Source organism: Ursus arctos, chromosome X (genome assembly GCF_023065955.2).
Source record: "Ursus arctos isolate Adak ecotype North America chromosome X, UrsArc2.0, whole genome shotgun sequence".
In the NCBI taxonomy this organism is placed as follows: Eukaryota; Metazoa; Chordata; class Mammalia; order Carnivora; family Ursidae; genus Ursus; species Ursus arctos.
The window spans coordinates 29,531,382-29,550,825 of record NC_079873.1 but is presented as its reverse complement, the minus strand read 5'-3'; positions in this window follow the sequence as shown (position 1 = coordinate 29,550,825).

Genomic DNA, 19,444 nt, shown 5'->3' with positions numbered 1-19,444 from the left:
GTCCTGATAAGGACCCCATTTACTCTAGGGAAAGAAAAATAATTGGCAGAAGTGATCAAGGAAGTCAAATTGTGGATTAAATATCCCTGGCCCGTCTCCTAGGGCTTATTGTTTGATAGAAATTCAGATAGCTTTAGTGGGACCCAAATACAAAGTAGTGAAAGGCCCCTGGAGAAGTCCCAAGGCAACTTTGGTGTCTCAGATTAGAATTGCAAGTTATGTGTGTATGTCCTCAATATGGTAAGTGGAGGGGCATCCGAAAGTGGCTTACACCCTTCAAAAAGACATAAAAAATGTTTAAAAGTGTGCTGGAGACTTAGAGAACCTCAAAATGAGGGAAAATGAGGATACATATTGATCTGCAATGAATATAGCACTGCAGAGCGGAGGGGCATGAACGTTTGAGCCCCAAGGGCACTAGATAGATGTCAGCCAATAATACCATTTAAAATTATTCATTTCAGCCAAAGCCAGTTTTTAGTTGGTTCCAGTGTGAAGTTATACACAATAAGTTGCATATATCCCCAAGTACAAGCTTATTTATAAATTCCCCTGAACATACATCATCTCCAGGGCAAATAGAAAGAAAGGGGAAACAGGAAATTCCTGAACTAAGGAGAATGCTAGAGAGTGCTACCCTAAAAGAGGTTGAGTTTCAAACTAGAATTTACCTTCAGTTTGATCGATCAAATTTTTCACGACTGAGCTGAAATGAAAGCTCAAGATCTAATTTCAGTTATAGAGATAAAAAGATAGGGACATATTCGCCCATCTACTTAGGACAATTTTGCTTTCCTGATTAAAGAAAAATTACTTACTTTTTACCAGATGTCTCTACCCTTTGATGAATATGTTAATTAATTTTCTGTCCAGAATTTAGTATACCCAAATAGTGACTGTTTTATGCAACACAACTTATATAGTATAAATAAATTCTTTGTTTGTAACTCCTTTTTTTGTTTCCTACACGATTTAAAATGCATATGTATAAAATAATAATAATACATCTATGTTAATGCATATACAATGTATAAAGGTATAATTTGTGACAATCATAACATAAAGATGGGAAGAGTTGTATAATAGGAACAGAGTCTGTGTATACTACTGAAGATAAATTGGTATTAATTCAAACTAGAGAGCTATAAATTTAGTATGTTAATTGTAGTTTTCATGGTAACCACTAAGAAAATATTTTATAAATATATACAGAAAGAAATGAGAAGAACCAAAATGGTATGCTTCAAAAATTAAATACAAAACAAGGCAGAAATGAAGGAGATGAGGAGAAAAAGGAATAAGAAATCCAGAAAAAAATAGCAAAATGGCACCAGTAAATCCTTCCTCATCAGTAATTACTTTACATGTAAGTGGGTTAAAGTCCACAAGCAATAAACAGAGATTTGTACAATGAATTAAAAAAAGAACCCCTCCATAATCCACATATATGCTCTCTGCATGAGACTTTAGGTCCAAAGATACAAAAAGTTGAAATTGAAAGGATGGAGGGGTGCCTAGGTGGCTCAGTTGGTTAAGCAGCTGCCTTTGGCTCAGGTCATTATCTCAGTGTCCTGCTCAGGCTCCCTGCTCCATGGGGAGTCTGCTACTCTCTCTCCCCCTGCTCGAGTACACTCTCTCTCTCAAATAAATCTTAAAAATAAAATCTTAAAAAAAAAAAAGAAAAAGAAATTGAAAGGATGGGAAAAGACATTACATGCAAATAGTAACCAAAAGGGAGTTAGTTGGTGGCTGCACTAGTATCAGACAAAATAGAATGAAAATTAGAAAAAAACAAACAATCTGTTACACAGGGGACAAAGAAGGATTTTATATTGTGACAAATGGGTTGGTTCATCAGGAAGAGCTGAAGAAATTAATGAAGGCCTATAGAAATAGAAAGATATCCTATGATCATGGTTTGGAAGATTTCATATTGTTGAAATGGTAATACTACCCAAAGCAGTCTACAAATTTAATGTACTTACCATACACATTCCAACAGCTTTTTTTGCAGAAATGGAAAAGTCATTCCTCAAACTCCTATGAAATTGCATGGGGCTCCAAATAGGCAAAACAATCTTGAAAAAAAGAACTTCCTGATTTCAAAACTTGTTAAAAAGCTACAGCAACTCAAATGGTGTGCCAGTGGCCCAAGAAGAGGCATGTAAAAGCAATGAAATATAACTCAGAGTCCAGAAATATACCTATACATCTAAGGTCAATTGATTTTTGACAATAATGCCAAGACCATCTCTCTTAGTCTGTTAGGACCACCATAACAAAACATCACAGACTGGGTGCTTTAAAAACACACTTTTTTCTCAAATTCTGGAGGATGGATGTCCATGAGCAATGTGCAAGTGTTGGTTTCTTCTTAGGCCATTCTCCTTGGCTTGCAGATGGCTATCTTCTCCCTGTGTCCTCACGTGGCCTTGTCTTTGTGTGCATGCATCCTTGAGGTCTCTTGTCTAAAGACACCAGACATAATTGGATTAGGACCTTACACTTATGACCTTATATATCCTTACTTAACCTTCTTTAAAGCTCTATCTTCAAATGCAGTTAAAGTGGAGGTTAGGACTTCTACATATAAATTTGGGGGGAATATAATTCAGTCCATAACACCATCCAAACTAGAAAGATAATTCTCTTTAACAAATGCCGCTAGGATAACTGGATATCAGTATCAAGTGAAATTGGACCCTCACCTCACCCCACGTACAAACTTAATCAAAAATAGACAACAGATGTGAATGAAACAACTAGAACTATAAAGTCATTACAAAGAAATACAGGACTAAATTTCATAACCTGGAATTTGCTAATGGATTCTTAGATAAGATTCCTTTGGTATCTTGCAATAAGTAATAAATTGGACTTTATGAAAATTTAAAACTTACATTGTCAAGAAGGTGAAAGACAATTTACAGAATGGAAGAGGATATTTGCAAATTATACAGTTGACCCTTGAACAGCACAGGGGTTAGGGGGACTAACTCCCATGCAGTCAAAAATCTGCATATAACTTTTGACCCCCCCCAGACTTAATTACTAATAGCTTACTGTCGACTGGAAGCCTTAACCAATAACATAAACAGTCAATTAACGCAACTTTGTGTGTTATATGCATCATATAATGTATTCTTACAATAAAGAATACATATAATGTATTCTTACAATAAAGTAATGTATTCTTACAATAAAGCAAATGTTATTAAGAAAATCATAAGGAAGAGGAAATACATTTATAATGCTGTACTGCATTTATCAAAAAAAATCTGCATATCACTGGATCCAAACAGTTCCAACCTGTGTTATTCAAGGGCCAACTGTGTATCTGATAAGAGTCTTGTGGAATTCACAATGGAATATTACTCAGCCATCAGAAAGGATGAATATCTACCATTTGCAGCGACATGGTTGGAACTGGAGGGGATTATGCTAAATAAAATAAGTCAAGCAGAGAAAGACAATTATCATACGGTTTCACTCATATGTAGAACATAAGGAATAGCACGGAGGACCACAGGGGAAGGGAGGGAAAACTGAATGGGAAGAAATCAGAGAGGGAGACAAACCATGAGAGACTCTGGACTCCGGGAAACAAACTGAGGGTTACAGAAGGGAGGGAGGTGGGTGGACGGGGTAACTGGGTGATGGGTATTAAGGAGGGCGTGTATTGTGATGAGCACTGGGTGTTATACACAACTAATGAATCGTTGAACACTACATCAAAAACTAATGATGTATTATATGTTGGCTAACTGAACATAACAAAAGAAAAGAAGAAAAATGTAAACTAAAAAAAATAAAACGTATGCCTTCTTTATTTCAAATTTTAAAAAAGAGTCTAGTATTCAGAATACATCAAAAATTCTTGGGGCATGTGGGTGGCTTAGTTGGCCAAGCATTTCAGCCCAGGTCTTTATCTCAAGCCCTGTGTTGGGCTCCACCCTGGACGTGGAGCCTACTTAAAAAAAAAAAAAGAAAAAAAGAAAAAGAATTCTTAAAACTCAACAAAAATTCAAACAATTTAATTTAAAAAAGTCTGAGGCTTGAATAGAATCTCTCCAAAGATATACAAATGAACAAAGAACACATGGAAAGATGTTCAACATTATTAGTCACTAGAGCAGTGCACACTACACGACAGTGAGGTACCACTTCACATGTACTAGGGCGGCTGTAATCAACAAAACAGAAAATAACAAATGTTGGCATGTATGTGGAGAAATTGGAACCTTTTGTATATCGCTGGTGAGAATGTAAAATAGTTCTGCATCGTGGAAAACAGTCCTTCAAAAAGTTAAACATAGGATTACCTAACAGGTTCACTTCTAGGTATTTGCCCAAGAGAATTGAAAGCAGGTACTCAAACAAATACACGTATTTCCATGTTCATAGCAGCGCTATTCACAATAACCAAATGTGCAGACAGCTCAAATGTGTATCCATGGATGAATGGAGTAACATAGGTACATACAATGGGGTCTTATTCAGCCTTAAAAAAGTATTGGTAGAATACATGCTGCAACACAGATGAACCTCAGAAACATTGTGCTAAGTGAAAGAAGCCAGACACAAAAGGTCACACACATTGTTTTTTTCTGTTTACTGAAAAATTCAAAATAGGTGTATCCATAGAGACAGAAAGCGGATCGGGGGTTGCCAGGAGCTGGTGAGTGAGGGGCATGTTAGGCACCTGCTGAACGGCTTGCAGAGTTTGCTTTGGGATGATTGAAAGGTCTTGAAACTTGCTGAAGATGGTGGTTTTACAACACTGTGAATATATTAAATATCACACTTAATTGTTCATTTTAAAATGACTAATTTTAGGGCATATAAATCTCACCTCAATGAAAATGAAAAATCCTTGGAATCTCAGAGCAGCCCCCACCTAGGGTGCTACAACTAGCACAGTCATAATCCTTGATGTGCAGAGATGGAACTCGTGCTACCAGTTAGAGCACCACATTTTACTCTCTTTTCCAATTTGCAGAGCAGAAGACATATACATTTGACCATTTACAGAAAACTCAGCAATTTCCAGATTTTTCTCGATATTTTTAGGGAGGAAGTTGTGGATTTTCATCTTCACCATCTGTTTTCCTCTGGGCACTATATACTGTGGTTAGTGGGGTATTTTATAGTGTCACGTTAGGGTTTGCGTTTGGTCCACAGCCACTTTCTGCCTCTGCTTTTGTCATCAATCCCATCTGCTGATGTCCACTCTCTGACCTAATCTCTGATGCCAGAACTGCAAGAGATCTATGTTATCCTCCTCACCTAAATCACTGAACCCCTTCAAATCCACTGAGCCTTCCTCAAATTATTCCTTTCATGGACTTTAGGAATCACTGGATGTTCAAACTCTGCCTCGTCCCCAGACAGCCAGCTGTACCTGAAGAAATCTAGGTACAGAATTTCTCTACAATTACACCTTCCCTGTGGCCGTTTCTACTGTGGGGCCTCAGATGGTGCCATGCTGGGGGGCTCTTGGAGCTCCAGATGGAAAGTGGGGAGTAAATCATGTTTGTGATCCTGTCTCATCATAAGTCACGAACTCTTTGGCTCTACTTAACAGCATCCCTTTCTCCAGGACCTCGATCAATTACTATTTCTCTGTTCTCCCAGCTCTCTTGTTTTCCACTGAGCTGCATTCCTAGGAGTAGGAAAGACCAACTCTTTCGTCACTGTGGTTTCTTCAAACCTGTTGCTCATTGCTTTAGGTCTCACCTCCTAGAGTGTTCAAAGCAGAGCTTCTGGGACTCAATAAACATTTTTTCAAGCCGTTCAACTCTCATGGTCACAGGCTTTGGATATCAAGAATATTACATTAGAGGTCTGAAAGTGTTTAGAAATGCAGCTAACTTTTTTGTTTTGTGCAAAAATGCTGTCTTTGGTAAATTTTGATTTCAGGTTAAGGTGGGCTAAATTATTTAGATGAGTTCTCCCACTAAAAAGAACTCAAAACATAGGATAAAATTTATAAAACATCACTTTAAAAACAGTAAAGAACAAGTAAGATGATGGAGAAATTCCAGGCCAAGGTTTTACTGTAAAGGGAGAACCCAGGGAACTTAGTCCTGCCTCACTGCCTTCTCAACCCTGAGAGATTGTGTGCTTCCTTCATTTGGGGAATTAGATTCTTTGGCTTAAGTTGAGGGAAAGATGAAAGCGGTGGTGCAAAAGTCAGGACTCAAGGCCTTCCTAGGAAGGGGAGTCTGTGGTTCAAAAGGGCTACATTCTTGGTTTTAAGGAAAACCAGAACTAAACTTATCCCCAGAGGATACAGGAAAATCATCATGGTGCTGAGCATTGGCAAATAAGCATTACGAGAGTTAGTTCATTAAGATGAAGGATTCGTTTCATCAGGAAGATTAAATAATACCATAGCCTCAACACACACACACACACACACACACACGCACACACACACACACTCACACTGCAAAACATTCAAAATTACAATGAGTAGCGGATAAGCCCCATAGTCATTGTAGGAGATTTTAACATACTCCTCCTTTGTTAACAATCACACAAAAAATCTGGGGCGCCTGGGTGGCGCAGTCATTGGGCGTCTGCCTTTGGCTCAGGGTGTGATCCTGGAGACCTGGGATCGAGCCCCACGTCAGGCTCCTCTGCTGGGAGCCTGCTTCTTCCTCTCCTACTCCTCCTGCTTGTGTTCCCTCTCTCGCTGGCTGTCTCTCTGTCAAATAAATAAATAAAATCTTTTTAAAAAATCACACAAAAAATCAATCAGGATATAGATTTGAACACCATGAACAAATATGGTCTAATGATTATGTGTGTATGTGTATTTGTAAATCACTTTACCCAACAACTGCACAGTATACATTATTTTCATTAACATAGAATATTGACAAATATTCATCATAAAGCCCATGTACTTAATTGTTATAGTAACAAAAGGAAGTGATTATCATAATAGGATGTTTTGTGCTGGTCTCAGCCTATCAATAGTGATGCTGATGTAGTTTTGGAATGTAGGCGAGGTTTGGTGGGGTGAGGTCGGGAACTGAAGGCCAAGAAGGGGTTCTTGAGATGTCACAGCTCAGAGGTGGTTTTATTAAAGCTCAGGGACAGGACCCAGGGGGCAGAAAGAGCTGCTGCCCTGGGGTTGTGAGGCGTGGCTGAATATATACTAGCGAGTTGAGGGAAGTAAGGAAAAGGGAGGTTTTCAAAAGAACTTTCATATGCTAAAGAGGTCGTACAAGATACTGGAGGCCTTGCCATTGTCAAGTTAAGGTTGTTTTTCCCTCTAGGAAGGCATTAACATTAAGACAATTGGGAGCTGCCTAGAGGAACATTATACTCTGCCTGCCTCTAGTATTTGTCAACGGGCCACAGATTATATAAGGACATTTAATTTTATCTACATTTCCCTCTGGAAGTTAGGTTATTGATAAGAATGCTTTTTTTTCTTGTAAATCACTAAGACATTTGTAAACTGAGGGAGACTGTGGTCTTGCAGGACTGTGGTCTCTATCAGTTAACCATTTCGTTCCCTTAGCTTCAGGGCCACCAGGGGTGCCTGAGGAATGTCACATGTATCCCACCTGGGCGTGGGGAGGGGGTCACAGGGTGTCAGCTTGTGCTTTGTCCTCAGCTAGCCTTCTGCTCCCTCATCAATGCTATAAGCTAGGAATGCATGGGAACTCTCACCTGGGGGCATGTACTACTTGTGAGTCCCCAGAGACACTTCCCCAATGTGTAGCTGGACCAGCACTTGGTGGTTCTTACTCCGATTGCAAGATGCGTCTCAGCAACAATCATCAGGGAACTTTGCAAAAACACGGCTTATTACTCACATGTCGTGGAGTGTACTCAGCCACGCCATACCTCGAGGTTGCAGGGCAGATGAGGAGGAGGACAATGCAGGCCTGAGCTTCTGCCTGAACTGGGCTGAGAATGGGATGCCTAGGTTTCTACAGGTACACTCTTTATTGGTACACTCTTTTTTTTTTTTAAACATATAGTGTATATTATTTGTTTCAGGGGTACAGGACTGTGATTCATCAATCTTACACAACACATAGCACTCACCACAACACATATCCTCCCCAATGTCCATCACCCAGCCACCCCATCCCCCCACCGGCCTCCCTCCAGCAAATCTCAGTTTGTTTCCTGAGATTCAGAGTCTCTTATCATCTCCCTCCCTCTCTGGTTTCATCTTGTTTGAATTTTTCCTCTCTTCCCCTATGATCCTCTACCTTGTTTCTTAAATTCCACATATCAGTGAGATCATATGATAATTATCTTTCTCTGATTGACTTATTTCGCTTAGCATAATACCCTCTAGTTCCATCCATGTCGCAAATGGCAAGAGTTCATTTTCTGATGGCTGTGTAATGTTCCATTGTATATATACCACCTCTTCTTTATCCATTCATGTGTCAGTTGACATCTGGGCTCTTTACATAGTTTGGCTGTTGAGGACACTGCTGCTATAAACATTGGGGTGCAGGTGCCCCTTCGGATCATAATATTTGTATCTTTGGGGTAAATACTCAGTAGCGCAATTGCTGCATCATCGTAGGGTAGCTCTATTTTCAACTTTTTGAGGAACCTCCTTACTGTTTTCCTGAGTGGCTGCACCAGCTTGTATTCCCACCAACAGGTAGAAGGGTTCCCCTTTCTCTGCATCCTTGCCAACATCTGTTGTTTCCTGACTTGTTCATTTGAGCCATTCTGACTGGTGTGAGGTGGTATCTCATTGTGGTTTTGATTTGTATTCCCCTGATGCTTAGTAATGTTGAGCACTTTTTCATGTGTCTGTTGACCATTTGCATGTCTTCTTGGCAGAAATGTCTGTTCATGTCTTCCACCCATTTTTTAATTGGATTATTTGTTCTTTGAATGTTAAGTTTGATAAGTTCTGTATAGATTTTGAATACTAGCCCTTTATCTGATATTGTCATTTGCAAATATCTTGTCCCATTCTGTTGGTTGTCTTTTGGTTTTGTTGACTGTTTCCTTTGCTGTGCAAAAGCTTTTTATCTTGATGAAGTCCCAATAGTTCGTTTTTGCCTTTGTTTCCCTTGCCTGTGGCGATGTGTCTAGGAAGAAGTTGAGTAGCTGAGGTCAAAAAGGTTGCTGCCTGTGTTCTGAAGGAGTTTGTTGGTTTCCTATCTCACATTTAGGTCTTTCATCCATTTTGAGTCTATTTTTGTGTATGGTGTAAGGAAATGGTCCAGTTTCATTCTTCTGCATGTGGCTGTCCAATTTTCCCAATACCATTTGTTGAAGAGACTTTTTTCCCATTGGATATTCTTTCCTGCTTTGTCGAAAATTAGGTGACCCTAGAGTTGAGAGTCTATTTCTGTGTTCTCTGTTCTGTTCCATTGATCTATGTGTCTGTTTTTGTGCCAGTAGCAAAGTGTCTTGATGATTACAGCTTTGTAAGAGAGCTTGAAGTCCAAACTCACTCTTTGCAGATGATATGATACTTTATGTGGAAAACCCAAAAGACTCCACCCCAAAACTGCTAGAACTCATACACGAATTCAATAAAGTGGCAGGATGTAAAATCGATGCACAGAAATCAGTTGCATTTCTATACATCAACAACGAAACAGAAGAAAGGGAAATTAAAGGAGTCGATCCCATTTACAATTGCACCCAAAGCCATAAGATACCTAGGAATAAATCTAACCAAAGAGGCAAAAGAACTGTACTCAGAAACTATAGAATACTCATGAAAGAAATTGAAGAAGGCACAAAGAAATGGAACAACGTTCCATGCTCATGGACTGGAAGAACAAATATTGTTAAAATGTCTATGCTACCTAGAGCAATATACAGGTTCAGTGCAATCCCTATCAAAATACCATCAACTTTTTTCACAGAGCTGGAACAAATAATCCTAAAATTTGTATGAAACCAGAAAAAACCCCGAATCACCAGAGGAATGTTGAAGAAGAAAGCCAATGCCAGGGGCATCACAATTCCGGACTTCAAGCTCTATTATTGGTACACTCTTTAAAACATAAGAGCGGGAGTTAAAAAGTGGGAAGGGAAAAGCTGGGTCACTCAAAAGGTCAGTTATCTAAATCTACCAGGGCTTTCTAAAAGGGGAACTTCATGAGTAGGTTGCCTGGCTCTTCATCTAGTTGCCTAGCTGCGTAGCTGACAAAGTGTTTACTTGGGATGGATGTCTTTGAAGTGGATGCCTCAGCAATCAAAAGCTTAATGTCAGGCACTTACATTACAATCAAGAAAGCTAATTGTCAGGCATTTACACTACCCAGAATAAGCTTTACTCTGTTATGGGAGGGGCAGGAGGTTGTGCTGTGTAAGGATATGGAATGAATACACAGGTATTCACTTTTCAGTTTTTCTATTAAACTATGCATTTATGTTTTATGTTTTATGGACTTTCTATATGTGCACTACATTTCACAATAAAGTTGATTATAAAAAAAGAACAAGCAGTACTTTACGTCTTCTCAAATAATGCAAGGAATTTAATCTACTTTAATTTATCCCACTTCAGTTTACAAATTATCATTGTCATGCATTTAATTCTACATATAAATCCACTATACATTATTAATATTTAATGTAGTCAATGTGCATCTACCTATGTATTTACTGTTTTTTGTTCCCATTCCCTTCTTTTGTGTGGGACCTTCCATCTGGAATCTTTTTTATTTTTCCTGAAGAGGTGTATCTACAGCCTGAATGTTCTGGCAATTTCTAGTTCTTGACTAGATGTTTACATTTTGATCATTTGTTACACAGTACATGTATGTTTTATCTACTTTTCTATATGGAGTATAGTGATAAAATCAGAGAAGGTAAAAAAAATAACCTTAGATTTTATTTTATTTTATTTTTTATTATAATAATATTTTTTATTATATTATGTTAGTCACCATACGGTACATCCCTGGTTTTTGATGTAAAGTTCGATGATTCATTAGTTGCGTATAACACCCAGTGCACCATGCAATATGTGCCCTCCTTACTACCCATCACCAGCCTATCCCATTCTTAGATTTTATTTTAAATATTTTTTGGATATACTAGCCTACTCTCATCCCACTGTTGGCCAAGAATATGTGGAGGCCACTTTGAGGCAGCAGGTTTGAGCAATGGAATGTAGAAAGGCCCACAGTGACCCCCTGGCTGAATACAGACAGGCCCATTGGGTGACCCATCTCAAAATAGCCATAGGCCCTAACTAACCAATGGGCTCCTTACAACCCGGTACAGTTACCAACAAAAGGGAAACTACCTATTTCCCATACCTCCTCACCTTCCCCCTTTAAAAACAGCTCCTTGCCACTGACTGCCTCCTTGCAGACAGCCTCTCCTCTGCTGTCCTGGTCCCTGATCCCTTGCGATATATTTAATAAACTTCTGTCTCATCATTATGCCTCAGGTGAATTCTTGTCAGTGCCTGCGCCACTGTGTTAAACCTGATCTTCACCCCATAGTTTAGGGGTCCCCATCTGATCAGGAGAGACACCATATTTAGATACTACATATAACACAAATTTCACTGTTGTCTCCCCTCCCCCCGTATGTAATTCGTCTAACAATAATACATTTTTAAAATAAATAATGATGCTTTCCTTAGAAACCACAAAACCCAAAGAGACATGCAGAGTTGGTCAAGTTAAGTGTGATATATTTTTGAGGGTCATAGATTTGGAATACGAAGTTTTCAGGTTCAGATCTGGATGTTGCCTTTTTTTGTAGCTGTCTCAATTTACAAAAATTGCTTAACCTACTTAAATTTCTAATAATTCATCTTTAAAATGGAGGACTTAGGGATGCCTGGGGGGCTCAGTCGGTTGTGTCTGCCTTGGGCTCAGGTCGTGATCCCAGTGTTCTGGGTTGGAGCGCAGTGTAGTACTCCCTGCCCAGTGGGGAGTCTGCTTCTCCCTCTCCCCTGCCCCCCCCTTGTGCTCTCTCTCAAATAAATAAATAAATAAAATCTTTAAAAAAATAAAATAAAATGGAGGATGTAGTACCATTTTTGTCCATTTCATGGGAATGTTGAGAAGTACTAATGAAACAAAATATATGAATAGGCTTTCTAAAATAGTTAAATAACATATGACTTTAAACTAGCATTATTTATGTAAATATGGAGAAGAAAAATGAACAGTAAATGTTTTGTGTAAACTGAAGATGTGGTAAAGCATTGTGTAAACTTACATATGTGGTAAAGCATTATGGTATAATGAAAACAGTAGAATTTTGACTGGTCAGATATCATAAATTGTAATAATTTACGTTTCTGCTCCACTGCCTGCTGGCTCTAGAATCTTTTGCAAGTCAACTTTTCTGAGTCTCTGTTTCCTCATCTGTAAAATGCAATAGTGATGTTTTATTGATACCTCATGTACTGTGAAGATCAGATAGGACATTTTGTCTATAGCGCCTGGGGCATAGTAAGTAAACTGTGTGTGTTATAGTCTCTACAGTGCAAATTTGGTACAAAGAATGATGAGAAGATGATGTGATTATGGTGTTGGTAGAAAATGGTCTGTTTAGATGGAATTCTTCCCTTGATGTGAGAAGGAACTGATAAGACTAAGTTTCAAAATAATACAACCGTAAACTCCATGAGTCATTGGGCATTTTTTTTTTTTTTTAAACTCTCCTTTGGGCATACCTCTGGCATTTTCTGAAATTTGGCTAATCAGCTTGGCCTGAGGTTTATTTCCTTTGGTTGCCACTGGCTGTTGCTGACTTGATAGGAAACAGTCCTGCCCAGGGTTTCTTCCCTTCACTGCCATATACAACACCCTCATATGGCAACACAAGAAGATGCCAGTGTCCTATAGTAACTGAAGGGATGATCCAGGAACACCGTCGTCTTGAATTCACATGCTGGCCTTGAGTGGATGCAAACCACTATCTTTCAGCTTCCCATTTCAATGAAAGGTTGAACTTTTATACATGGTTCATCATAGAGAACATAATATTAATATGATAATGCTATAAGTCAGTGCTTATAAAACTTGAATGCACACACGATTCCTGTAGGGATCTTGTAAAAATGCAGAGTTTGATTTGGCAACTCTGGGGTGCTCTAGTCTGAATGTTTGCTCCCCCCATTCATATGTTGAAATGTAGTCTTCAAGGCCTTTGGAAGATGATGAAGTAATGAGGGCAGAGCCCTCATTAATAGGATTAGTGTCCTTATAAAGACACCCCAGAGAGCTGGAATGCTCCTTCTGCAATGTGAGGATACAAGGAGAATCAGCAACCTTGAGAAAGGGTTCTCACTGGACCATCTGGGCACTCTGATCTCACACTGCCAGCCTCGAGAATGGTGAGCAGTAAATTTCTGTTGCTTATAAACCATCCAGTCCCTGGCGTTTGGTTATAGCAACCTGAGAGGACTAACACATGGGTTAATCAAGTCCAGAAGAGATAAGGATTTGTATTTTGAATGCCCTTTTAAACAAACAAACAAGGAAACAAACACTTTTCTTTAATCCTCCCCATTTTTCTCCTTTGTTTTTCCAAGGGGACCCCAGGAAAATGGAAATTCGAGGAAAGTGAGTCAGATCAACAGTGGCAAAAGGGTCTGTCTGTTATGGAAGCCTGTAAAATACAGAGCATGTCCCCAGCTCTAGGACAGCACAGGTTAGGGGGATGCAGCATCAGAACAGTCCAGGGAAGATAAAGAGATTTGTACGTGGGCTCCCAAGGTAGGAAGGGTGAGGACGAGCAGTGTTAGCCGGCATCCCTTTCTTCTAGGGGGCAGATTGCTGCACTCAAGGAGGGATCTGAGTGCAGAACCCAGTTTGGGACTCAGAGATCAGAGCCTGCTTCTACCTCACACAGCCATATGGGAATGCCTTCCCAACTCTGCACCCACTTTGCCTCTCATTTCCATCAGGAGAAGATTGTCTATGAAAACAAACACACAATATCTACAGATTTCTTCACTGCTTCTATCCTCCTATAGTTTTCCTTGCGCTCTCCACCTACCTTTCATGCCTGGCCCCCTTTCCAAAGGGCAAACCAGTAAATTGCTGAATAAAATAGACATCCAGAATGTAGATAAAGAAAGACTTTCTTTATTCAAAGGGTTATTGCAAGAGGGAAAAAGGGTCTATTAGAATATGGGAGAGGACTGCTATATAGGCTGAGGTGGGTCCAATGTCAGGAGTCTGGGGAAAGGAGAGAAGCTTAACCTGAATTTGATTGGCAAGCATTTTACTCCTATGGATCAGTAGGAACAAGCAGGTCAGCTAATTGCTTATGAGATGAAGAATGGGAATTTGGAGGGTCTGTGTCTGATTTTGTCTTAGGTACGTAAGGGAAGCATCTGTGAGGCTCATCTAAGTCATATGGGGAAGGACGTTTCTTTGTAATAAGCCATTCTCTGAATGAGGGTGGGGATGTGCTTGTTTCACCATCGCTATTTTCCAGGAGCACAGGGTTCCCATAAAATGCAACATTGCTAAAACCACAACTGAAACAAACAGAAAGAGTGCAGGAATTTCTTTGTTGTTTCTTCTCTGCACTGAGCTACTCAAATGCTGGCTGTCAGGGAAGCCAACTGGCCCAGGAGTGAGACGGAGAAGAGCTGGGGGCCTCCACAGCTCGAAGGAGCGTCCCCTGGAATGAGCGAGAAGACCCCCGTGCCACCTGAGGCGCGTGGAGAAAGTGGCCAGTGGGAACCAGGGAACGGGATGGGTGATGAGATCCGGGGCTGCTGACAGGAGAGGGGCGAGGAGCACATTTGGAGCCTCGGAGCCTCAGGCGTAGAGAGTCCACAGGTGTGACACACCGAGACCAGGTAGGGGACAGCTCTGTGGTCTGCGACTGTGACTTCGTGCACCGTTAACTGTGTGCCTGGCGCCCGCGGGCACTTTGCGCATGTTTTCGCTTTTAGTCCCTCAAGCGTCGTCGTTTTGAAGTGTCATTTTACAGATGGGTTGACTGAGGACCGAAGAGGTTCGGTCACTCGTGGGGCTTTAGGCGGCGGGGCTGCGAGCGCTCCGAGCCAGTGCGGGCTTGCCGCGGGGACGCCGAGAGGCCGTTCACAGGTGCGCGGTCAGGTGAACCTCCCGCAGGTGAGCTGATTGTTTCCTGGGTCCTGATGATGAGATTCTGCTCAGAAATGAGCAAGGTATGTCCGTGGTCCGTAAATATATGACTACTTAGAAAGTTCCTTCGTAAAGCAATATTTAGGGAAAAATAGGAAAGAACCTGCCTGGCACACTAGTGACCCGAACTTAATGTTTTCAGGCATTTAGCCTTCATTTGCTGAAGTTGGACGCTGAAGTCATGGTCTCTCTGTGACATTTGTTAGCCTGTGTTTTTGCTCCGTGTGTGTGTGTGTGTGTGTGTGTGTGTGTTTGCTTTTTAATTATAGTTTCTTCATGGCACAATCGAACCCTGGTTGTTCCCAATAGTGAGGATAAATGGAAGTAGCAAGTTCGCCATTGGACTTTCTCTTTACCTGTCTGTTCCCAAGGCTCGCCAGTCACTCAGCAGACACCTTCTTGATGCCATTAGCTAGGATGATCCTTACGCTTAAAAAGAAAAACAACACCAGGTCCCTGATTCAAACTGCAGGATTCTACATTTGTTTTTAGTCACTATGGGATGTAATCAAGCACAGTATAACAACAGCCAGTGTCTGGTTGTCATTTCTTTGGCAGGCAAGCCCCCAGGGAATCTCATGGAAGGCCTTGTTCTGTTCCGAGTTGCAGACAGACCAGCAGGCAGTGGGACTTGGGGGAGACCTCTCAGCAGGTGGCCATAAGCCTGGGTTTCTGGCCAGGACACCAGTATTTAGTAAGGGGAATTGCAAGAGCCGAAATGGCCCTAAATTCTATGAGGGGCCTCAGTATTTGTAGGCAGTCGTTATAGGAAGGTAGAGGCAAGAAATAAAACAAAAGCCCAGGTGGTAGCAGGACAGTTAACTTGATACTGATCCCTGATGTGTTAAACTTTGTTTTCTCCTAAGAGAAGGCAAAATGACTCTACTTCTGTTATTAGGATAGCCTTAAAGTAGTTGTCAAATGGTGGAAGAGAGAACAAGTAATGAAAATACTCATCTCACTAGTTAAAGTCAAACATTGGTTTGTACTTACCATTCACTGTAGAAGAAAGAATCTCTGTTTTGTTTAGAGATGAATGTGTCAAAAATTAATCTTTGCAAAGAGTTTCAAAAGGAAAAATATTAAATTAAAAAGCTTTCTGATGAACAAGCAAATCAATTCCACATTACAGTAGATGTATTACAACATTTAGTAAGGACAGATATAGATATTGAGCGAAAGAAACGTCAGAGGGTTAGTGTGTGTTTTACAATTTTGGTGAGTAAATTCAATTTCCTGTAATAAATATTCTAACAAATAACATAGTCTATAAAAAAGCACGTACAACAAGCTCTTAGTAATTATAGTCTTGCGGTTATGGACTACATTGCATTGAAAAGAAAAATAAAACTCTGAAAATGCAAACAGAGCGTTACAGAAGAATTTTTTCATTTGCAGCAGACTTGCCCCAAACTCAATTTTATAATGACAAAATAAAGAATAGGTATAGATTTAACTATCAGTATATATCTTAAGTTCCTTATAACCTACCTTATGCCTCTGTGATAATCAATGCCTAAATATTTTCCAACTTTCTCTAGTATCTTTTCAATAAGTATTAATCAAGAGCTCTGTATCCTGAATATTCAAAAGCACTGTGTCAAAAATTCCTCCTAAAGTTTTCTCATTTAATACTATTAAAATATTTGACTTACAGTTTTATTTTAACCAAAGTGAATCACAGTGTTTGGTGCTTTAATATTTCCAATTCCACATTACCGTCTAGGTACTATGCTTAAGCATTTTACAAGTGTTATAGTATTTTACCTTTCCTAACCTTGTGAGATAAGTATTCTTATTTCTCTTTTACAGATAAGGATCCTGAGGATTAGAGAGGAGTGACTCAGCTAGCATGAGCCAGAGCAGGGACTGGACCCCAGACATCCTGCCTCCAAAGTCCTCCCTTTAAGATGTAAGGGAGAGTGGCTCAAGACAGCATGAAGCCCAGTAGGGACTGAAGCCCTAAGTTTAAAAGTGCATTCATTGCACAGTACATGGTCTCATTAGATACTTGTTGAATAATGTAGCAATGTCAGCTGTGTGCGTTCAACCAATTCAGTCCTAGCCGACTTTTAGTTTATTTGGAGAATGTCTGATTTTGTAGGTGAAATTATGCCTGGTGCTTCTGTGAGTTGACTTACAAACTATAGGGAACTGATGGCACTACATCTTTGAGTAGTCTGCTGCTCTTTTTTTGCAGAAATATATCTAGAAAAAACGTTCTACCACATGACTCATTTGGATTAAATGAATCCTTGGCAATTGAGACAATTTATATGCATCTTTTAACGATACTGCTCTTTCCAGGATAGTAATGAGTAACGAATTTACTTTAGAAAGATTATGTTGCTGACAAACTACCCTGTATCATTTCTGTACATTATACGCCATTTTTAAATTGAATTTTTTTTTAAATTTATTTATTCGACAGAGATAGAGACAGCCAGCGAGAGAGGGAACACAAGCAGGGGGAGTGGGAGAGGAAGAAGCAGGCTCATAATGGAGGAGCCTGATGTGGGGCTCAATCCCATAACGCTGGGATCACACCCTGAGCCGAAGGCAGACGCTTAACCGCTGCGCCACCCAGGCGCCCCTAAATTGAATTTTAATGCAATATCAGAGTAACGTTTATGAAACTCGTCTTTTTATTTTTAAGATTTATTTATTCATTATTTTAGAGAGAGAGAGAGCGTGTGCACGCATGTGCAGGGAGGAGGGGCAGAGGGAGACAGAAACACCACCCCCCCAGCAGACTTCATGCTGAGCATGGACCCTGTAGTGGGTCTCAATCCCACGACCCCGAGATCACGACCTGAGCTGAAACCAAGAGTCGGACCCTCAACCGACTGTGTTGGTGCCCCTGAACCTCTCTCATTTATTTAAGGGCAAAGATGACAATTTGGTTATGACATTTGAATTATACTCTAATTTACAATATAGCCATGTCCTTAGAAGTTAGTAGCTTGAAGTCTGTTCAGAGAACAAGAGTTCTACCCATTGGAACAACAGGAGTACTAAGTGATTTTTGAGGGCCCTTCTAAACATCTATTTTGTGATTATATTCAAAGAAAGAAGAGTTATATGTAAGTACTGAAAATAGATCTGGGGAAGATATATGAGGCTGGGAGTCGGGAAACTGATATTCGAATCCTAGGATTTTTATAATAACTGAGAAATCAGGAGGACGTTTTATATTATCATTTAACTTTGCTTTCCTATTTTCAATATTAGGAGTAAAGCATTTCTAAGATGACGTTCAGCTGTAAAATTCTACAACTTGAACGTATTTGGATCTCATTGCATTCATGGTTTTGGATCACTTTACTTCTGAGTTTATGATTTTCAATTTCCATGTCAATAACATAGAGGAAATACAGCAATAAATAACACTTTTTTCCCACAATTTTATGTACCTACACACCTGTTCTATGAGTAGAGTTTCAGTCTGTATTTACAGAAATATAAAAAGTAGGTAACAAATAGTATATAAAAATGAATTTATACAAAAAAGTTAACTCATAGTATATGCAAACTGGAAGATATGTAAAATATTTAGGTGTGGGTACCCAGAGTCTGGGAAAGAAAGCATCTGATATAAACATGAAGAGTACTCCTTACTCCATAGTACTTAAAGAAAATACCACATACAGTTTAGAGTTTTCATCAGTATTATGGGAGGCATAGCAAAGCATTTCAATGTCTCAAATAATAGCCAACACAAGCCATTTGATACTACAATAGAGATAAAGCAGTTTCAGATTTCTGAGAAATCTCACAAATCTGAGTACACATATCTGTGAATGCCAATATTCAGAATGCTTCTTCTACATCTTGCCATTCTGACCTACTGGTACTTCCAGGATCTCCTTTGTTCACCTTGAAAGTAATCCAGGCCACTCTGGCAACAACATTATGAGATTGTCAGCAGTACTTTCTTGTCCTTTCAGACTAAGTATAGCATCCTTTGAATGTGGTCTCAATATGAACTTTTATATGTCTCACTTAACTCTATCAGAGACTAAGTAGGACTAGACTTTGGCTATAGAAATACATAATTAAAAATAAGATTTCACAAAAATATTCACTTAGTCAACAAATTTATTTTGTTGATGTTGATTGGATTAACCATGTTTCTTCTTACCTTCTTCTGGATAGAATACCCTGCCTCCCCATCTTGTCTGTCCGGCAAATTCTTCTTTACCATTCCATGCAAAATCAAATGTTATCTCTTATTGGAGGTCTCCCAAATTGCCTCAGGATCAGTTGCCTTCTTTCCTATCATTTCCTAATTGTTGTTTTTCTCTCTCTCTTTCCTTTTTTTATTAGAGGGAGAGAGAGAG